Source organism: Salvelinus alpinus, chromosome 10 (genome assembly GCF_045679555.1).
Source record: "Salvelinus alpinus chromosome 10, SLU_Salpinus.1, whole genome shotgun sequence".
Taxonomy (NCBI): domain Eukaryota; kingdom Metazoa; phylum Chordata; class Actinopteri; order Salmoniformes; family Salmonidae; genus Salvelinus; species Salvelinus alpinus.
Genome location: NC_092095.1, coordinates 66,887,888 through 66,909,029, shown reverse-complemented (window position 1 = coordinate 66,909,029; position 21,142 = coordinate 66,887,888). Strand labels below are relative to the sequence as shown.

The 21,142-nt window shown below is 42.4% G+C and overlaps 1 protein-coding gene across 1 annotated transcript in view; it reads right to left on the bottom strand.

The window, feature by feature from the left end:
- The window catches only part of sema5bb (sema domain, seven thrombospondin repeats (type 1 and type 1-like), transmembrane domain (TM) and short cytoplasmic domain, (semaphorin) 5Bb), a 111,784-nt gene extending 108,371 nt beyond the window's left edge, over positions 1–3,413 (bottom strand). The window contains exon 1 of the mRNA XM_071330587.1: positions 3,292–3,413. The gene's annotated coding sequence lies outside the window, so the exon portion shown is untranslated. The remainder of the gene's footprint in view (positions 1–3,291) is intronic.
- Positions 3,414–21,142: the final 17,729 nt, after the last annotated feature.

Genomic DNA, 21,142 nt, shown 5'->3' with positions numbered 1-21,142 from the left:
TAGACCTGATGCTGAGAGAGAGCAGCGTTGTTTGTCTAGGCCAGGCGATTGCCATACAGATGTAGGATCTTAATTTAATCACCCTGTTGCAGGAGAACTTTCCTGCAATGCAGAACATGTTAAACTTTTAGTGTATTTGAGGTTTAAAAAGGCTTCTGAAGTTTGTAATTTCCACTTTGAAATTTTCGACTTGATTTTCCCTTACGAAAAATGTTTCAACCCATACAAAAATGTCCATTAATAATAATCCACATTTCACATGTCCTGTTCCTGCTGTAGTAAACTAGCTCAAATTAACATCCTACTGTATACATGTACATACACATTAAATACACATTTAATCCAACCTGTTAAACGTAAACGGGAGATGAGAAATTACTAGGAATTAAATGGGGAAGTGAAAGAGGTCTCAGAGGTTGAGTTTTGTGGGGATAGGGGATTTTATCAATGAATCATTCAACAGTCTTACTGTATCATTAATGTAGTGGAAGGGGAAACTGTCCTCTAGATTTGACCGTTTCCCATCAAACACCAGAGACCTACAGAGCAAGAATCACAATCCCAAATGCAATGGAGTCACAGTTAGTCTGTTACAGCAGATCACTGAGAGGTGGGTGTGTGTGTGTGTGTGTGTGTGTGTGTGTGTGTGTGTGTGTGTGTGTGTGTGTGTGTGTGTGTGTGTGTGTGTGTGTGTGTGTGTGTGTGTGTGTGTGTGTGTGTGTGTGTGTGCGTGTGTGCGTGTGTGTGCGGGCGCGTGCATGCAAGCAAGTGAGAGAGCGTGTGTTGACAGGGGACGGGGGAGCATCCCTTGTGTTCTCCGATGAGAAACACACAGATGTAACTAAACACATGGATAAGTCATGGCACCAAGCCATACTCAAATACATCAGAGGTACTCTTCTGAACAGCCTGGGGAGTAGTATTTTTGTTTCTGTGTTGTTGGGACAAGAGCTGAAGCGATTGAGCAGAGAAACACTACTCCTGAGACCTAAGAATACACAGGTAGACAGGCCGACAGACAGACAGGCAGCCAGCCAGACAGAGTGACAGACAGACAGGCAGCCAGCCAGACAGAGCGACAGACAGACCAGAGCTGAGCCCCGCAGGTCCAAGCCATTAAATCTCTGTTGTAGCATACTCCACCAGCCAATAGTTTTAACATGCAGTAACAAGCATCTCCCTCCTCTCCTCTCTCCACTTTCCTTTCTCAGCTCTGATCATGTTGTACACAGACATGCTACCAGAGTTGTTTAGAAGGGAATATAATCAATGTCGCTCTCCTCCTCTCTCCTCAGGTCTTGTAGTTGACTGCTGTACTGCTCTTGTCTGTGAAGGTGCGCCAACTCACAATGGACACAAGTTCTTCTCTACCCCGACTTTTTCTAGCCCTTATCACTGAAGCTCATGTTCCACATTTGTAGCCAGGTAGGACAGGGTGAGGGGCAGTCATTACAGCTTTTGTGAACAGATCTATTAACGTGAACTGGCCTTGCGCTGAGGAAGATCAATTGAGGGAAGCTATTGAATCATTGAATCATCAGTAGATCTGTTTAGAACAGATAAAACAGAGGGCGCAGAGAGCTGTGTTGGCAGGGCACTACATTGCTGCCTGCCATAAGATGAGGGACAGTGTCTGACAGACCAATCAACCTGCACATGTCCTCTATGATTATTGTTATTGGTATTGTTCAATGTATGGTTATTTTGACCCTTGATTATTGTTGTTACTGTTGTTCATTTGACAATATTGATTATTATTATTAATTATGTTAATATTGTAAATCTCCAAAGTAAGCTTTGGCAGTATGTACATTGTTACGTCATGCCAATAAAGCAAATAGAATATAATTGAATTTAATTGTGAGAGAGAGAGAGAGAGAGAGAGAGAGAGAGAGAGAGAGAAAGACAGAGAGAGATAGACAAAGAGAGAGAGAGAGCAGAGAGAGCAGAGAGAGAGACAGAGAGAGATAGACAAAGAGAGAGAGAGGTGCTTCTACACCTGCATTGCTTGCTGTTTGGGGTTTTAGGCTGGGTTTCTGTACAGCACTTCGAGATATTAGCTGATGTACGAAGGGCTATATAAAATAAACTTGATTTGATTTGATTTGAGATAGACAAAGAGAGAGAGACAGAGAGAGATAGACAAAGAGAGAGAGACAAAGAGAGAGAGAGAGAGAGAGAGAGAGAGAGAGAGAGAAGAGAGAGAGAGAGAGAGAGAGAGAGAGAGAGAGAGAGAGAGAGAGAGAGAGAGAGAGAGAGAGAGAGAGAGATGGATGGATGGATGGATGCCAATAAAGGCTTTGAATTGAATTGAGAGGCAGAGTGCCACAAACGAGATCTTTGCCCCAAAGAATACAGTATCCCTCATTGAGAGATATACATGATATATCATCACAGATTACATTACAGATGAGAATTTACAGAGAATGAGATAACTTTAGACACATTCTAGCTGTATTGATGAAACATCATGAACCAGCCATCAGTGTGATATTAAAGCCATTAGGTGAGGAAGAAATACATTACAGTGCTATTTTCAAACACCTTGATAAACTATCTCGTTGTCTACTGGTGCATAAAACATTTAGACATACAGTATTAACACAAATACTGTAAACCCAGAGACTACTGTAAACCCAGAGACTACTGTAAACCCAGAGACTACTTTTAAACCCAAGGACAACTGCTGCTCAACTCTGCACTCTATCGACGAGTGGCAATAATTAACCTAAATTGTGAGCAAAGTTGCAAAGTTTGGGGCAACATCAATGTTATATGGCCTAGAACAGACAAGAAAAGGACAATTCTGCCAAGGGCTTTCTCGTAAACACGTGCATTATACTGTATCTAATGGTCTAAAGCAGTCCGCAGAATGATCAGTCTTACTCTAGTGGTATGATTCCAACCGCTTGCCTTTTGTCTATCGGGCCAACATCTTGCGCGCATAGGTAGCCTACAATCGATTCGGAATGCACATACTGACATCAACCGAAAATCCCATAACAGAATTGATCTGAAAAATCTATCGAAGGGACAGTACATTGACGCAACACGAGACGTCCTATAGTCAAATAACAACGATTATACCGCGTTTGTCATTCAGATAACACCATTTATATGAAGTTGCTTGTTCAAAGTCAATAATTATTTGACATAAGCATCTTCTACGAAATGGAAATATGGTTTTACTCAAATATGATCAAATTGCCTAGCAGTCAAACTTTCCAGAAAACTAAGTTCATTCAATTGTTGTCTCATTACAATTTTTATTTTATTTTTTACAAACCTTACCTTTCTTTATTGGTGCATTTATGTTTCTGGAGAAAGTTCGTTTCATAAGAATGCTGAAGCAGAGCGCGTCGGCCTATACACAGTAGCCTGTACGAGTATCCACTGTCCGGTACGTGCCTCTCTCCTACCAAGTGGCTATCTGCCTGGCTGGCTTTGCAGGCGCTGTGATGTTGAGCGGAGATCCCACTACAGCTGTTACAAGGGGAGTTTTGAACCTACGAATCGGTTGAGGGTGTTTTAAATCTCAAATTAAGGACATGTTTGTTACAATTTAATTGTAGGTAGGCTAACTTTTAACAACCCAGAGCCTTTTTCTTCAAACTAATTTCTTCAGTCATATAATTGTGTTTTCAATCTATTCAGAGTGAGAGATGCGCACCCCCCTTTGGATAGAATGGTCACTCTCGATGTCAGGGCGTGATACGGTTCTAATTGATATTGATAAGGCTACTTGACAGAACCGTTGCTTTTATACTTTGTCTCCTAATATACGTTTGCTCTGGTAGTAATAGGACATTCTACTAACAGTTATAACTACGTTTTTGTATTATTATCATTACAAATGCTTTATTAATGGGAAATGTTACAAAATATTTTGCAAATGTCAGCAAAACGCTTAATTAAAAGTGTTGATATTATTCAGTCACACACGTTGCTGTTATACAAAAAAATACACTTTTAATGATAATACTGTGAGGAAAGCAGTTTTTTAAAAAGCGTTTTAAAGAAGAAACCCGTTCTATTGACTTTCCCTTCTTCCTTTTCTTTAGGTCAGTGGCTGCCCTACAACACCCAGAATGGTCTCCTCCAAGTCCCCAACCAATAACGGGAAGAGAACCCGAATGTGGATCTAAATGTGTCCCCAAAATGCCCCAAAACCTTTCCACTTTCATATCCTAAATAATAACAATAAAATAGTAATACATGGGATTTAAAGTGCCTTTCCGAAGGCTGTGTGGGTAGTGTTCGCCACAACTGGGGCTGGGGGCAGGCTGGGGGATATCTGAAGCTGCTGGCAGATGTATTCCATTTTTGACTGAAAAAAGTCCAGAAATGTATTACAAGTCTGTAAAGAGCCAGTGAGGGGGAGGAATCCAAAGGCCTGAGTAGTCTGTTGATGGTGGAGAAAAGGGTTCTGGGATTGCCTTGGCTGTTATTGATGAGGTTGGAGTAGTAGATTGATTTGGCCTGGGAGAGAGCATCGTTTAGTCCTCCAGGCCTCTGAGTGGACTGTGTGACCAGATTCTTTATAGAGCCTCTCCAGTTGTCGGCCAGTGGACTTCATAGAATGCAGCTCAGAGGTAAACCAGGGAGCAGAGAAGGAGAAGGACACAGTCCGAGTTATCAGAAGTGCAACAGAGCCAAGGCTGGAAGAGAGGAGTGTGTCATAGTGAGAACCCAGCTCCTCGGCCGAGGAAAGAAGAGGATCAGAGCTGCTGTGTGTTTGAACTGCGTTTCCTAGGACTGATGTGATGACAAACTTAATGTTCCTGGTTGTAATGGTCCGTTTCTGCAGCATCTTGGTTAAGTCGACGACCAGATTACACAGGACGGCAAGATGGTTGGAGATGGCAAAAACCAGACCACGTGGATTGAGGGGGCAAAGCCTGTCGAGCATCCTGTATGAATACTTTTCATCCATAATATTTTTGTTCAAGCTGGGCTGATTCACATTTGGGTACACCTTTCATGACACAATATTTGCTTTGACTATCAGTGACTGCAAAACTCCCTTACCATGCAGGACAGATTTAAGGCCATTCTTTTTGGCAGCGATGCATCACAAAGTAGCAGTGTAGCACCCACAGCATGCTGATATAAGATGAAAACTAGCTCTCAGTGCTAACTCTGTAGCTGCCAAGTCTGCAAGGTTTGGAGGCATCAGTCAAAAGCTTCCTTTCACACATGAACTATTCCTCTTGAAATAATCTGCATTGTTTGACTTGTGTTATGTTTTTCCATCTGTCTTTTGATTTCTCTAGATCAGGGCGGCTTATTGTGACAGGAAGGAAAGGTGCTTCACTCTCTCAACGACTTGGTACTTTTTAGAAGGGCAGATCAACACAAAAGAGCTGAATGCTTGAGTAAGAGGCCAATACAAAGCTCTCCAAAGTCGGAGTGGAATTTCACTCACGGCTACCACTCTGATCCAGAGGAATGCCTTCCCCAAATTAAATTAGAGTAGTTAGTCAGGTATCGTAGTTCCTGGTTTTGGTGCTTGATCATAGTAGAGTTCATATTTGATGACCCCTTCCACAGGTTTCATGGTCTTGTATAGGAAATAATCATATGTGACTTGAAGGGGTTTGAACACAAGACTCTGTTAGCCCTCCGAGCTGAAGTCTAGGCATTACAGCTACCACAAGTCTTCAGTCTCAGACAAGGTTACTCACCACTCATTCGCCAATGTCTCCGTTACACAAAATGGATAACCCCCCCCATTCTCTTCCCTATTCTAGTGTGACTCAGACATGGCTTCCCATCAATATGTAGCGTGTGGCAGTTTGTAAATCCCTCTCTCTGCTGACTTGACACTCAGCAGTTGTGATTGTGTATTCTGCTGGACCGAACAGGACCCCGGTTGTACTGTTAGGAGGGGGCATAAAAAAAACAGTGACAGCCATGGCTCTGGGCCCTCCGCTCCTCTGTAACCAGGAGAGGAAAAAACAGGCGGGTTGCCAGGTTTGCCACCACTTTGAGAATGAATGAGGACCAGAAATGGCATGTTGCCAGATTAGTTTCCTTTTGCCTTTAAAACTAAGGAGAAGTTTCCTGCTGCACTAGTATCTGCTGTATGGGTCTAACTACATTAAGGTTCTTTACAGTTATTGTGTCAAAATAGATTCAATGATCAATTATTATATTCGTAGATCTGAATGAAAGACTATAGAGTGGGCTACCTTGATGCCTTTCACCATTGGATATGTCAATCAGGCAGAGGCTGAGGGCCTTGTGCTGCAGTATACTGTTCAGAATAGAGGAAGTGGTAAGATGAATATTCTCTCTGTCCATCATAGGGCGGTCAGAGCTCATCAGTCAACTCAAGTTAACATTTTGTAATGTTATTGTACTAATATTATGGCAGTGACTAAATGGCATTGTCTGAAATAGTTCGAAAATACATTAAAAACATCCAAAATACATCATCTATACAGCTAAAAACAACAGTACAATGTCAAAACAAGTTGACTTTGAGGTTAAAGAAAGTGGGCTTTATCAATTTACCTGATTTTGCTAATTGTTAATTTGGACAAAATCATGACACCAATATTCTTGTAATGGTCCTTCTATAAAAAATCTTAAATTACAGCTAAACTTCAGCAACTTCTGAATTTACAGTTAATCGTGATTAAACACATAAAATCCTGTGATTAACGCGATACATTTGTTGAATCGTTTGACAGCCCTAGTTCATAATGAAGGATGTGACAGTGAGGTAGTTTAGTTTGTGTGTTTGTGTGTGTGGGGGGGGGGGGCATGGGTTGGCTGGATCCTGACGATAGGGTATATTCTGGTATGTGAGTTGAACTTTTCCTCCTCTTCCTGTAGAAGTGATGGAAGTGTCAAGGGAGTCCTCCATCCACTATAACTCCTATCAGATAGTTTACATTCTGTTGCATCACGTTGTTGTGTCTCTGTCTGCCTGTCATCCTGTCTGCCTGTCTGTCCGTCTGTCTGTCTGTCTCTCTCATATCCCAGTCAATTGGTAAATGCAACTCGAAGCACCAACTCACAGGCACCTGCTCATACATATGCGTGTGTGCGCATGCAAAATATCTGAGCCATCACAGTACGGTTGGTTTGGCCAGCAGAGCTTCCTAGATCACTTCAGATACAACAGTCCAGGGACCTCCCCTGGGAAACCTCCCCTCACTTTCCTCTCCAGAGGCATCAATGGGGCCCTTGTCCGACAGCATAGCACTCCACTGTGAGCCAGGGGCCTCGCACACCGAAATATTGTCTTTGACTTTTACTTCAACATTGGGATAACCTGATTTCAACAAGCGTGGCTGTGTGGCCTTTGACCCACATCTTGGGAGTGTCAACGTTTACCTTGTTACTCTGGTAATATAGCCACACACACACACACACACACACACACACACACAGACACACACACACACACACACACACACACACACACACACACACACACACACACACACACACACACACACACACACACACACACACACACACACACACACACACACACACACCATATTTAGCTCACTGATTGATACTCATTTCAAGTTCAAATGAAATGCTGAGATTCGATACCAGGAGACATTAGTGTTGGCTAAAGTAAACTGATTTATATCAGAGTAAAAAATCGATTTCAGCTGAGTATGGATTATTAAACACACAGGCCATCCCTAATATCCATATCTCTTTAAGTGCTCACTAAACATTATTTACTGTTGGGACGGATCCTGGACTGATGAGTCGGCAGAATCTGCCGTTTAAGTCATTGGCACTGATTTCTTCCACTGCAGACAGCAATAGATTTGCGCTAAGTAGGGGACTGATGAGGGGACAAAACTTAGTCACTTAGAAAAATACTTAGTCACTCAGGACAATACTTAGTCACTCAGGACAATACTCAAGACAATACTTAGTCACTCAGGACAATACTTTGTCACTTAGGACTGTACTTAAGTCCCTTAGGACAATACTTAGTCACTCAGGACAATACTTAGTCACTCAGGGCAATACTTTGTCCCTCAAGGCAATACTTAGTCACTCAGGACGATACTCAAGACAATACTTAGTCACTTAGGGCAATATTTGGTCACTTAGGGCAATACTTAGTCACTCAGGACAATACTTAGTCACTCAGGACTTTTAGGTGTCAGGGAAAATGTATGGAGTAAAAAGTACATACTTTCTTTAAGAATGTAGTGAAGTAAAAGTACAATTTGCCAAAAATAGAAATAGTCAAGTAAAGTACAGATACCCCAAAAAACTACTTAAGTAGTACTTTAAAGTATTTTTACTTAAGTACTTTAAACAACTGGCGGTATGCGAATTGGAGTGGGTCTATGGTTTACGGGATTGTGGTGTTGATGTGAGCCATGACCAGCCTTTCAAAGCACTTCATGGCTACCGACGTGAGTGCTACGGGGCGGTAGTCATTTAGGCAGGTTACCTTCGCTTTTTTGGGCACAGGGGCTATGGTGGGCTGCTGGAAACATGTTGGTATTACAGACTCGGTCAGGGAGAGGTTGAAAATGTCACTGAAGACACTTGCTAGTTGGTCCGCGCATGCTCCGAGTACACGTCCTGGTGATCCGTCTGGCTCCGCGACCTTGTGAATGTTGACCTGTTTAATGGTCTTGCACACATCGGCTGCGGAGAGCGTGATCACACAGTTGTCCGGAACAGATGGTGCTCTCATGCATCCTTCAGTGTTGCTTGCCTCGAAGCGAGAATAAAAGGCATAAAGCTCATCTGGTAGGCTTGCGTCACTGGACAGCTCGCGGCTGGGTTTCCCTTTGTAGTCAGTAATAGTTTGCAAGCCCTGCCGGTGTAGTAGGATTCAATCTTAGTCCTGTATTGACGCTTTGCCTGTTTGATGGTTCGTCTGAGGGCATAGCGTGATTTCTTATAAGCATCCAGATTAGTGTCCCGCTCCTTGAAAGCGGCAGCTCCAGCCTTTAGCTCGGTTGGGATGTTGCCTGTAATCCATGGCTTCTGGTTGGGATATGTACGAACGGTCACTGTGGGACGACGTCTTCGATGCACTTATTGATGAAGCCGGTGACTGAGGTGGTATACTCCTCAATGCTATTGGATGAATCCCGGAACATATTCCAGTCTGTGCTAGCAAAACAGTCCTGCAGTGTGTGTGTGTGTGCGTGTGTACGCATGTGTGTTTGTGTCGTACATACGTGTGTGTGTGCTCACGTGCCTCTGTCGCTCTCTCTCTTCATCCTCATTCAAATTTGACTCTGCCTTATATTCTGATGGTGATGGTGTTCGCTCATCTGAATGGGATTCACAGAGGAATGAGCAGGAGGTCAAAGGTCAAAGGTCAAAGTTTCTCTACTTTGAGTGTTTTACCTCTCCCCCAACCCTATGGCTCCTTAATAATTCACACTACAGACAGGGGGAAGGTACTGAGGCGAGACAAAGAGAGGTAGCTGAATGGATGGGCATGGGTCCACTGTTTGAACGCTTGCACGAGTTTTAAAAATGTTTGTATTCATATTTTATGAAGACGGTTACAGGGATGTGGATTCATGAATGATTGAAGTTCTCACTCTCAACATGGGCTGTGTCCTCTGTCCACACAGATGTTTCATGTGTTTTGGTACTATGTTTTATGTGTCCTCTGTCCACACAGATGTTTCATGTGTTTTGGCACTATGTTTTATGTGTCCTCTGTCCACACAGATGTTTCATGTGTTTTGGTACTATGTTTTATGTGTCCTCTGTCCACACAGTTTCATGTGTTTTGGTACTATGTTTTATGTGTCCTCTGTCCACACAGATGTTTCATGTGTTTTGGTACTATGTTTTATGTGTCCTCTGTCCACACAGATGTTTCATGTGTTTTGGTACTATGTTTTATGTGTCCTCTGTCCACACAGATGTTTCATGTGTTTTGGCACTATGTTTTATGTGTCCTCTGTCCACACAGTTTCATGTGTTTTGGTACTATGTTTTATGTGTCCTCTGTCCACACAGTTTCATGTGTTTTGGTACTATGTTTTATGTGTCCTCTGTCCACACAGTTTCATGTGTTTTGGTACTATGTTTTATGTGTCCTCTGTCCACACAGATGTTTCATGTGTTTTGGTACTATGTTTTATGTGTCCTCTGTCCACACAGTTCCATGTGTTTTGGTACTATGTTTTATGTGTCCTCTGTCCACACAGTTTCATGTGTTTTGGCACTATGTTTTATGTGTCCTCTGTCCACACAGTTTCATGTGTTTTGGTACTATGTTTTATGTGTCCTCTGTCCACACAGTTTCATGTGTTTTGGCACTATGTTTTATGTGTCCTCTGTCCACACAGTTTCATGTGTTTTGGTACTATGTTTTATGTGTCCTCTGTCCACACAGTTTCATGTGTTTTGGCACTATGTTTTATGTGTCCTCTGTCCACACAGTTTCATGTGTTTTGGCACTATGTTTTATGTAACTTTTAGAAACCGACGGCTCTAGATTTCAGTTCCATTGTTCATGTAGGCTACTGTGAGAATGTTTGGATTCATGTAATTGATAAAACAATGTTTAATGTGTGAAACAAAAATAACCTTAACTGTATGACGATTCAAACATGCTCTAACCCCCAAAATGTTTTTGCAATTACGGGCAAACAGTCATTTAAGATGAATGAAATTGAATGTAGCCGATCAAAATCCATTCTTATTTCCCATGCCCTTCTGTTCATTACATAACAGTGCATAGACATGCATGTCATTGAGATCACGTTAAAGATTCCTATTTCCTCCATCCATTTTTTCCTTTGGTTAAAAGGAAAGCTCCTACATTAGTAATGATAGAATTACAGTGCCTTGATCAAGTTCATCACACTCAGAATGTAAAAGTTACGGGGCGGAGCCGGTCGCTGCTGGGCCGGCGGGATTAACACTCCCGTGGGATAAAAGTGAACGTCGGGAACGTCTGGCTCCGGCCCAGTTCTAGGAAATCCAGCTTTCCCTGGACAAGGTCTTAATCCATGGTTTGTGTTTCCTATATACACTGGGCAGGTGGCTTAGAGGAGAGGTTCAGCCGTGGCCATTCAGATGGACTGGCTTTCACTGGGAGACTGGCATAAGGTACTGACTCACACACACTCTCCTACCTAGTATAACTTTACCTGGTAAACTCTCCTACCTAGTATAACTTTACCTGGTAAACACTTGTATAAACACCTAGTATACATTTACTTGGTAAACTCTCCTACCTAGTATAACTTTACCTGGTAAACTCTCCTACCTAGTATAACTTTACCTAGTAAACTCTCCTACCTAGTGTAACTTTACCTGGTAAACTCTCCTACCTAGTTTAATCCTACCGGGTACATACACGCTCCTGCCCAGTATAACCCTACCCCACATACTGCTGCCTAATATAACTTACCACACACACACACAGTCCTACCCTGTACATCCCTATCATGTAGGATTATACAGGGCACAAAGACTATTCTTTCAGCCTTACTCTTGCAGGGAAAATACCATATAAATGCTAACTTTTGTTTGAAATGAAAACAATAAAAAAATGACTGGAAGTCATTATCGGTACTCTGGCACCACTTACAGTTTGTCCCAACACCACACCTTCACTAATTTGTTCAGCAGTATTTAGTGACGCTATCACCTGCGGGGATGGTAGAGAACTCCATGGCACCGGTGCTGACCGGCCTTAACTACAGTACATTCCTCTATCCCAATGAACCGGTGAGGCTGATTTTGGGGTTGTTGTCCCTAAGGACTCCCAGGCTGTGTCGCAAATGGCACCCTAATCCCTACATAGTGCACTACTTTTGACAAGAGCACTATGGGTCCTGGTCAAAAGTAGTGCACTATATAGGAAATAGGATGCCATTTAGGACGCAGACCCTATCTCTGTGCTGGGCTTTGGTCCTGAAGTATGACATCATCAGAGGAGAGGGACTCAAAAAAACAGCAACAACCAAACCTGGTCTGAATCATCGATCCACCAGTGAGACAGAGTTCACTTTTATATAGGAGATTAGTGTGTGTGTGGTTTTGTGTGTGTGTGTGTCTGTGTGTGTGTGTGTGCGCGGTTGTGTGTGTGTATGCCCTCCAGACGGAGCTCTCATGGACAAGCAATACGAACTCAGAATAGAGTTCTTTACCTTCTATCAGATCATTTAGCTGCACTTGACGGAGCTGGCCTGGCAGCAATATAACCAATAGAATAGTCCCAAAGGTACAAATTGCAACCCCCCCTCATCTAGCACTCTAGTCTGGCTCAATCAAACGCTTGAGCGAAAAAACTTTCAAACTTTTGAAACGGCACAAGAGGAAGGTCAGTGAGATGATGTGTTCTATTGGATGAGGATGGGTGCTCAATATCGTAAGTAAACAATGGGTCGACCTACGATGCAATCACTCTGCAGTAGTGTGTTAGAGCCATAATGGACTTTCTATTTACAGTGATGCTGTAATGACCCTCTAATTACCAGCTTAATGGAGTAGAGATGGAGAGATGGGGCTGAAAGAGAGAGAGGGGGGGGGGAGCAGGGGAGAGAGAGAGGGGGGAGTAGGAGGAGAGAGAAAGAGAGAGAGGGAGAGGGAGAGGAGGAGGAGAGAGAGGGGAGAGGAGGAGGAGAGAGAGGGGAGAGGAGGGGGAGAGAGAGGAGGACAGAGAGAGGGGGAGAGAGAGAGAGGGCTGATGACCCCAGTGTCTGAGTCACATTAGTGGGGTCTAGGGACTTTGTGAAGGACACAGGTAGGGCTGAGTGCCTCACCTGACCATTCATTAACAAGTCTCTCTGACAGTGTGGACACACTCATAGGATAAACACATATCCAATTAGTTTAGGAATTAGTCAAATAAACACAGCTAATTGGAGAAAATGGATTAGGTGATTGAGTGGTGTTTGATATGGAGATAAGGTTTACTCTTTGCAGAAGAGGTTTGTGTGTGTGTGTGTGTCTCTGTGTGTGTGTGTGTGTCTGTGTGCGTGTGCTTGCCTGTGTGCGTGTGCTTGCCTCTGTCTGTCTTGTCTGTCTGTCTGTCTGTCTGTCTGTGTGTGTGTGTGTGTGTGTGTGTGTGTGTGTGTGTGTGTGTGTGTGTGCGTGCGTGCGTGCGTGCGTGCGTGCGTGCGTGCGTGCGTGCGTGCGTGCGTGCGTGCGTGCGTGTGTAATAACAGGATGCTACCAGAATGTGGTTGTGATTTAGTGTGTGTTGATATGATATGCCTCTGAAAGAGAGGACCAATACAATCAGCAGATCAAGATTAAAAATCACCACAAGCCAGTCCTTTTCCAATTGTCCCATCACCAGTACATCATCACAAGCCAGTCCTTTTCCAACTGTCCCATCACCAGTACATCATCACAAGCCAGGCCTTTTCCAACTGTCCCATCACCAGTACATTGGTAGTATGACACCAGTACATCATCACAAGCCAGTCCTTTCCCAACTGAGACATCACCAGTACATTGGTAGCATGTGACCAGTACATCACCAGTACATTGATAGTATGTGACCAGTACATCACCAGTACATTGGTAGTATGTGAGGTAATATACTGTGGAACAAGGACACAGATGGCTAGTTCACAGTCAGATTAGCCCTACTGTAATACAGTACACATTTACAACTTTAACCCTCCTGTAAAGTACAGTACATATTTACAACTTTAACCCTCCTGTAAAGTACAGTACATATTTACAACTTTAACCCTCCTGTAAAGTACAGTACATATTTACAACTTTAACCCTCCTGTAAAGTACAGTACATATTTACAACTTTAACCCTCCTGTAAAGTACAGTACATATTTACAACTTTAACCCTCCTGTAAAGTACAGTACATATTTACAACTTTAACCCTCCACTTCTCCCTCTTCCTCCTGTCCCCCTCTTCTTTTCCACTGAGCACTCACTCACTCACCTTGTATAAAAGTAGAGCATCGCCACATAAATATTGAACAGGTGTTGGAGGACGTTCGCTGAGTGTTTCATTCTGCTGTTTTGTCTTCACTCTCCCTCCCTTTACTCTGAGTAACTTCATTGAGATGGATGGCACTACTACACGTTGCCCTTGGACAGGATTGTATATCAGTCTTTAAAGCTGGAAGCACCACTGTCATCACTCAGAGTTTCACTGTGTTGTTCTCCTGCGTTTAAATGTTAGTTTAGCGTTTGTCCTCCTTGAAACTCGTGTCAGCACTTCCTTGACAAGCATGCACGCACGCACACACACACGCGTGAACACACACATGCGCGTACACGCACACGGTCAAAAGCAGAGAGGAGTGCAATAAAGCTTTTTACTGCAGAGTTATTAGAAACCTAACCTGTTGTTGTTTACATAATGGCTGAGGTACTGCAGGTACAACAACCTTCCTTTGGCCTATGCACCATCTCCTGCCGTTATGCCCTTGAGCAAGGCACTTAACCCCCCCCCCCCCCCCGCAAACACAATTGCTCTGCATCCAAGCGCGCTGCATTGCTGCTGACCCTGTGCCTCTGAACGTGTGTGTGAATCCTGGGGAATGGGAAAGGCAGAAGATGAACTGCCGTTCTAACCAGTGGACAATAGAGTAATATTCTATTCTGTTCTATTCTATGTCAAGGTTGACCCACTCACCTGACTGAGAGTACACCACAATGCCAGGGAACGAGAAAGGAGATACCTAGTCAGTTGCACAACTGATCACTCTGTCATTCCTTATACTATTCAACCGAAATGTGTCTTCCGCATTTAACCCAACCCCTCTGATACAGAGAGGTGTTGCCTAGTCTATCATGGCTGAGTGAACGGAACAAATGTTTAATGTATGTTGTGGCACAGATTTCCACCTGTGCTTTGATCTGTGCTCTCAACTGTACAGACTAGTTACAATTTACAAAACAGCTGACACTTTGGCTCTTGCATGTGTTAAGATGTTGGCACAATGACTCCAATAACCCCTCTGAAAGAGCAAAAACAGATGAATCCTTCACTTGAAAGTTAAGTAATCCACAACTCAGCATCCGCTTGTTAGTGGATTTGTCTGATCAAACTTTCTCTTAACATGGGAAGACATAATGCTCCCAGCACAGGAGGCTGCTGAGGGTAGAGTGGCTCATAATAAAGGCAGGAACGGAACAAATGGAATGGCATCAAACACCTGGAAACCATGTGTTTGATGTATTTGATACCATACCACTGATTCCGCTCCAGTCATTACCACGAGCATATCCTCCCCAATTATGGTGCTACCAACCTCCTGTGGCTCCCAGACAATTATGTGAATAGTGGAGAGAGGGTGCTATCCCCCCTCGCACAATAACAACGACCATGTTAAATCACTTGAAGGTTTCTTTTTGTTCTAGGGGATTTCTCAGCTAATCACATATTCCATGTCATTTTATTAGGCGCTAACGTATGATTTGAGATCAAATTCAGTTAATGACTTCAAAAGGCTTAAAATGGAGAACGGCAAGGCTGACCTCTAATGTGGGTTTGCTTTCCAGCAGCTTACTGATATGTGGATTTCATTTAATTGAATGTGAATTTGTATCTGTTTTTTAAGATAACTGAGGCCAGACTAGTTGTCTCACTCTTATCATTATCTGGGGCAAAGAGAGGGGGGGGGGGTTGAGGTGATTTTGGGCAGCTGTCATGTTGGGTTGGTTCATAAACCTAAAAGTAACGAAATCAAAAGGTGAGCAAAAAGACAGAAACAGCAGAGGTTCATTTGACTATTTACAGCAGAGGTTCAGAGAGAAGACTTCATTTGACTATTTACAGCAGAGGTTCAGAGAGAAGACTTCATTTGACTATTTACAGCAGAGGTTCAGAGAGAAGACTTCATTTGACTATTTACAGCAGAGGTTCAGAGAGAAGACTTCATTTGACTATTTACAGCAGAGGTTCAGAGAGAAGACTTCATTTGACTATTTACAGCAGAGGTGTAGCGGGGTGCGTAATTGGCGGCAGAGAAGTCAGGAGCAGGAGAGCAGAACTGGGTAATAACCGGAGATTTATTAAGCAAAACCAACGGCATCCAGAACAACAAGATAAATGGGCACAAAAATAACCTGTCGTGCGCTCACGGGGAACGTGCACAAGCACAAAGACATGGGGGGGAACAGAGGGCTAAATACACAACAAGTAAATGCGGGAATTGAAACCAGGTGTGTGGAAACACAAGACAAAACAAATGGAAAATGAAAAGTGGATCGACGATGGCTAGAAGACCGCCGAGCGCCGCCCGAACAAGGAGAGGACCCGACTTCGGCGGAAGTCGTGACGAGGTTCAGAGAGAAGACTTTATTTGACTATTTATATTTCAGAGGGATATGTGTCTGGATGGGACAGAAGCCTCATTGTCAGGGAGAGAGACATAGGCAGTAGTTAATTACATTTTCCTACTTAATAAATGAAGAACCTTTCTATGAAAGGGCTCTTTCAATCAGACCTTTGTCTCTGTTCTCTCCTGAATCTAAGACGTCCTCTTACAACAAAGATCATGGCTCCAGATACAACACACACACACACACACACACACACACACACACACACACACACACACACACACACACACACACACACACACACACACACACACACACACACACACACACACACACTCACACTCACACTCACACTCACACTCACACACACACACACTACTCAAGTCTCTTATACTTTACCAACTCTACTAATAACCCAACTCCTTTCACCTCTGGATCACTCTGTCATTCCTAGAAACCTTTGGTATTTGGTATTTTATTAGGATCCCCATTAGCTGTTGCAAAAGCAGCAGCTACTCTTCCTGGGGTCAGTGGATATGACTAGCTTGTATGGTAACACACCAGGCACACCAATCACACTTCTTATCATCATCTGGCAAAGTAGGCCAATTTGTCTGGCAAAGTCCCTGCATAGTGCTCCTGAGAGGTGGAGGGATACAGTCTGAGCTCCTAATATACTGGACAAAGCACTGCTTTGTGTTCCTCCTCACATTGTCACAGCAGCACACTGTGACTGATGCAGGGACTGAAGCCAACTGAACTTTTTTCTCTCACTCTGAGATGATTAGATCAGACCATCCACAGGCAGACCTCCAGTCTAAGACAGATTGGTTTTGGCCCTTTACTTATCTGGTCAGGGTGTGAGATTCAGTGTTGAGGAGAACTGAGAGCTCACACAGCCTAATAGAGATGGCACCCTAAAAGTGTAGACTCAGGGGTGTAAAACTCATCCCATGGAGGGCCGAGTGTCTGCTGGTCCCGTTCAATTCGTGTCCAATTAAAACCTAGACCATCAGGTGAGGGTAGTTCCTAACCAATCAGTGACCTTCATTGACCAATGAAGTACAAGGAAAGAGTGAGAACCCGCAGACACTCGGCCCCCGTGGAATGAGTTTGATACCCTAAAGGTGTAAAGGGACTCACATCTTTCTGTTTGTTTCCTTCTGACAAAAGACAGAATATGATGTCTTTCAACGGATGTCTTGATGTCATCATGAAAACTCCAGTTTTTGGGGACTTTTCTGAGAGTAAAGGGATAGATTTCTTAGCTTTGATTAGCTTTAATCTAGAGCACAAAACGGTTGCTTGGTAAAATACAACATGTATTTTCTACAGTATACAGTATACAGTATGTAAAGCCATGCCAGGCTTTATAGCCTACACATAACAACACAACTTTCTAGCCTACACATAACAACACAACTTTATAGCCTACACATAACAACACAACTTTATAGCCTACACATAACAACACAACTTTATAGCCTACACATAACAACACAACTTTATAGCCTACACATAACAGCCCAACTTTATAGCTTACACATAACAACACAACTTTATAGCCTACACATAACAACACAACTTTATAGCCTACACATAACAACACAACTTTATAGCCTACACATAACAACACAACTTCTAGCCTACACATAACAACCCAACTTTATAGCCTACACATAACAACACAACTTTATAGCCTACACATAACAACACAACTTTATAGCCTACACATAACAACACAACTTCTAGCCTACACATAACAACCCAACTTTATAGCCTACACATAACAACCCAACTGTATAGCCTACACATAACACAACTTTATAGCCTACACATAACAACACAACTTTATAGCCTACACATAACAGCCCAACTTTATAGTCTACACATAACAACACAACTTTATAGTCTACACATAACAGCCCAACTTTATAACCTACACATAACAACACAACTTTATAGCCTACACATAACAACACAACTTTATAACCTACACATAACAACACAACTTTATAGCCTACACATAACAACACAACTTTATAGCCTATACATAACAACCCAACTTTATAGCCTACACATAACAACCCAACTTTATAGCCTACACATAACAACCCAACTTTATAGCCTACACATAACAACACAACTTTATAGCCTACACATAACAACACAACGTTATAGCCTACACATAACAACACAACTTTATAGCCTACACATAACACAACTGTATAGCCTACACATAACAACACAACTTTATAGCCTACACATAACACAACTGTATAGTCTACACATAACAACACAACTTTATAGCCTACACATAACACAACTGTATAGTCTACACATAACAACACAACTTTATAGCCTACACATAACTTAATCCTCTTCCAATTCCTCTTTCTTTTACTATTTTCAACAGACAGTGAGAGCAGGATCAAACATAGCTTCTTCTCAGAATTCATGTGAATAATACTGTCAAGACAAAAATGGCCCTCTGAAACAAGCAGGAATTTTATAATAAAGACAGTCTTTGTTGGCCCTTTTAGAGTAAGACAGTCACTCTATGGAGTGTAGCATTGCACCAGCAGTCCTATAGCGAAGAATACCTTAACAAACCCCTCTCCCCAGTCAGTGAAAGGCAGACCAAGTTCAGCTACGGTGCCCCTCTGACAAATACCCAACTGTGTGAATATAAATACACACTCAGTCACCATCACACTAAATAAGACATGGACTAGACCTGTCATCTCTACTCACCCTGACACACTCTGTTAAAGGGGCAATCTATGATTGCTACATCCATTTTTGGACTTTTAAATTATTTATATATTAGCCATGATTCTTCAGGAATATAACTTATAAACGTCTCATGAGCTTTGTTCAACTGTATAACCCCCCCAGAACCAAAAATATAAGCATGTTTTACTCCTTTGTTTGTAAACAATTTAATTGTAAACTGTATTTTATTTTTTACTATAACTTTGATATTATGGAGTCAGTCCTTGCATTCATAGCTCTGTCTATGAATTTGAGAGTGGTTACATTTCTCCAGCTCCATCCCTATGCTTTTTTGTTATTTTGACGCTTTGTTATTGTTTGAATTGGAGATTGCTCCTTTGAAGAGACAATCAGATTCTCTAGCCCATCGCTCATCTTACCAAGCAAAGGGGTGGGGTAAGGCTGTTGAAATTGAAGAGCTTGGTTATCACACCTCCTCTGATAAATGATTTAATTGTATTCTTCTTCAGAGAAAAAAAAGAGTGACCCTGTCAAAGGGGAGTGCATTGATCCTATTTCTATGGTGGCCATAGGCTGGAAGTTCAGCCAGTCATATTACACTGTGATACATTGGCCTACTTTGCCAGCTTACCTGACAAAAGTGAATTAATCTCAAATCAAATCAAATGTTATTGGTCACATACACGTGTTTAGCTGATGTTATTACGGGTGTAGCAAAATGCTTGTGTTTCTAGCTCCAACAGTACACTAATATCTAACAAGTAATATCTAACCATTTCACAACAATACACACAAATCTAAAGTAAAGGAATGGAATTAAGAATATATAAATATTTAGACGAGCAATGTCAGAGCGGCATAGACTAAGATACAGTAGAATAGAATACAATACAGTATATACATATGAGATGAGTAATGCAAAATATGTAAACCTTAAGTGACTAGTGTTCCATTATTAAAGTGGCCAGTGAATTCAAGTCTATGTATATAGGGCAGCAGCCTCTAATGTGCTTGTGATGGCTATTTAACAGTCTGATGGCCTTCAGATAGAAGCTATGTTTCAGTCTCTCGGCCCCAGCTTTGATGTACCTGTACTGACCTTGCCTTCTGGATGATAGCGGGGTGAACAGGCAGTGGCTCGGGTGGTTGTTGTCCTTCATTATCTTTTTGGCCTTACTGTGACATCGGGTGCTGTAGGTGTCCTGGAGGGCAGGTAGTTTGCCCCCGGTGATGCGTTGGACAGACCGCACCACCCTCTGGAGAGCCCTGCGTTTGCGGGCGGTGCAGTTGGATGCTCTCAATTGTGCATCTGTCAAAGTTTATGAGGGTTTTAGGTGCTCGTTTGTTTTGTTGACGTAGGGGGAGAGGTTATTTTCCTGGCACCACACTTCCAGGGCCCTCATCTTCTCCCTGTAGGCTGTTTCATCAACTGCAAAGTTGCCTAGGAACTAAAAGCACGGCTGCCCTATCTGTCGGATCAATTTTACTCCATCTTACTCCACTACGCCATTAATTGTTATTATTACATTACTCCACAAAACAAAGATAAACCCATTTTCATGTTTATAGCAAACAGTCATTTTTAGCCTTGCAATAAACCAAAACCATTATTAGATACTCTACTGCCATCTACTGAGTACGGTTCCCATTGTCACAGTCGTCAAACAATACGTCAAACAATACATTTAGCATGTCATTTAATAGCTTTTGTAATACTGCCCTCTTCTGGCAAAAAGGTTAGGCCTAAATCGCCAATATTGGGGGAAAACTGAAGAAAGAAAACCTCTCCAAACATTCACAGCAACTGCCAAATAAGAAATAAGCTAACAGACTAAAAAAGGAAATGTCTCCCAGGGCAAACACCAGACTAGGCCCTGATCCAGTGCTCTATCTGAGTCAATAGATGGATCAACATAGGAGTGAAATATATTGGATTCAAGGATAAGATTTTGTAACAGGAAAAATAATTCAGGCATTACATTTCTACAATACCATTATAGACCTACATTAAACAAAAATAGATGTTTAAATGCACAATCTGAACGATGTTCTATTGATAATGACATTGATGAAGAATACATGGCTAATGATCTTAGTACAAGTAAGTTAAGTAGGCCTACACCTACACTATCATAAACAATATATAAAATGGTATTGTGAGTCTT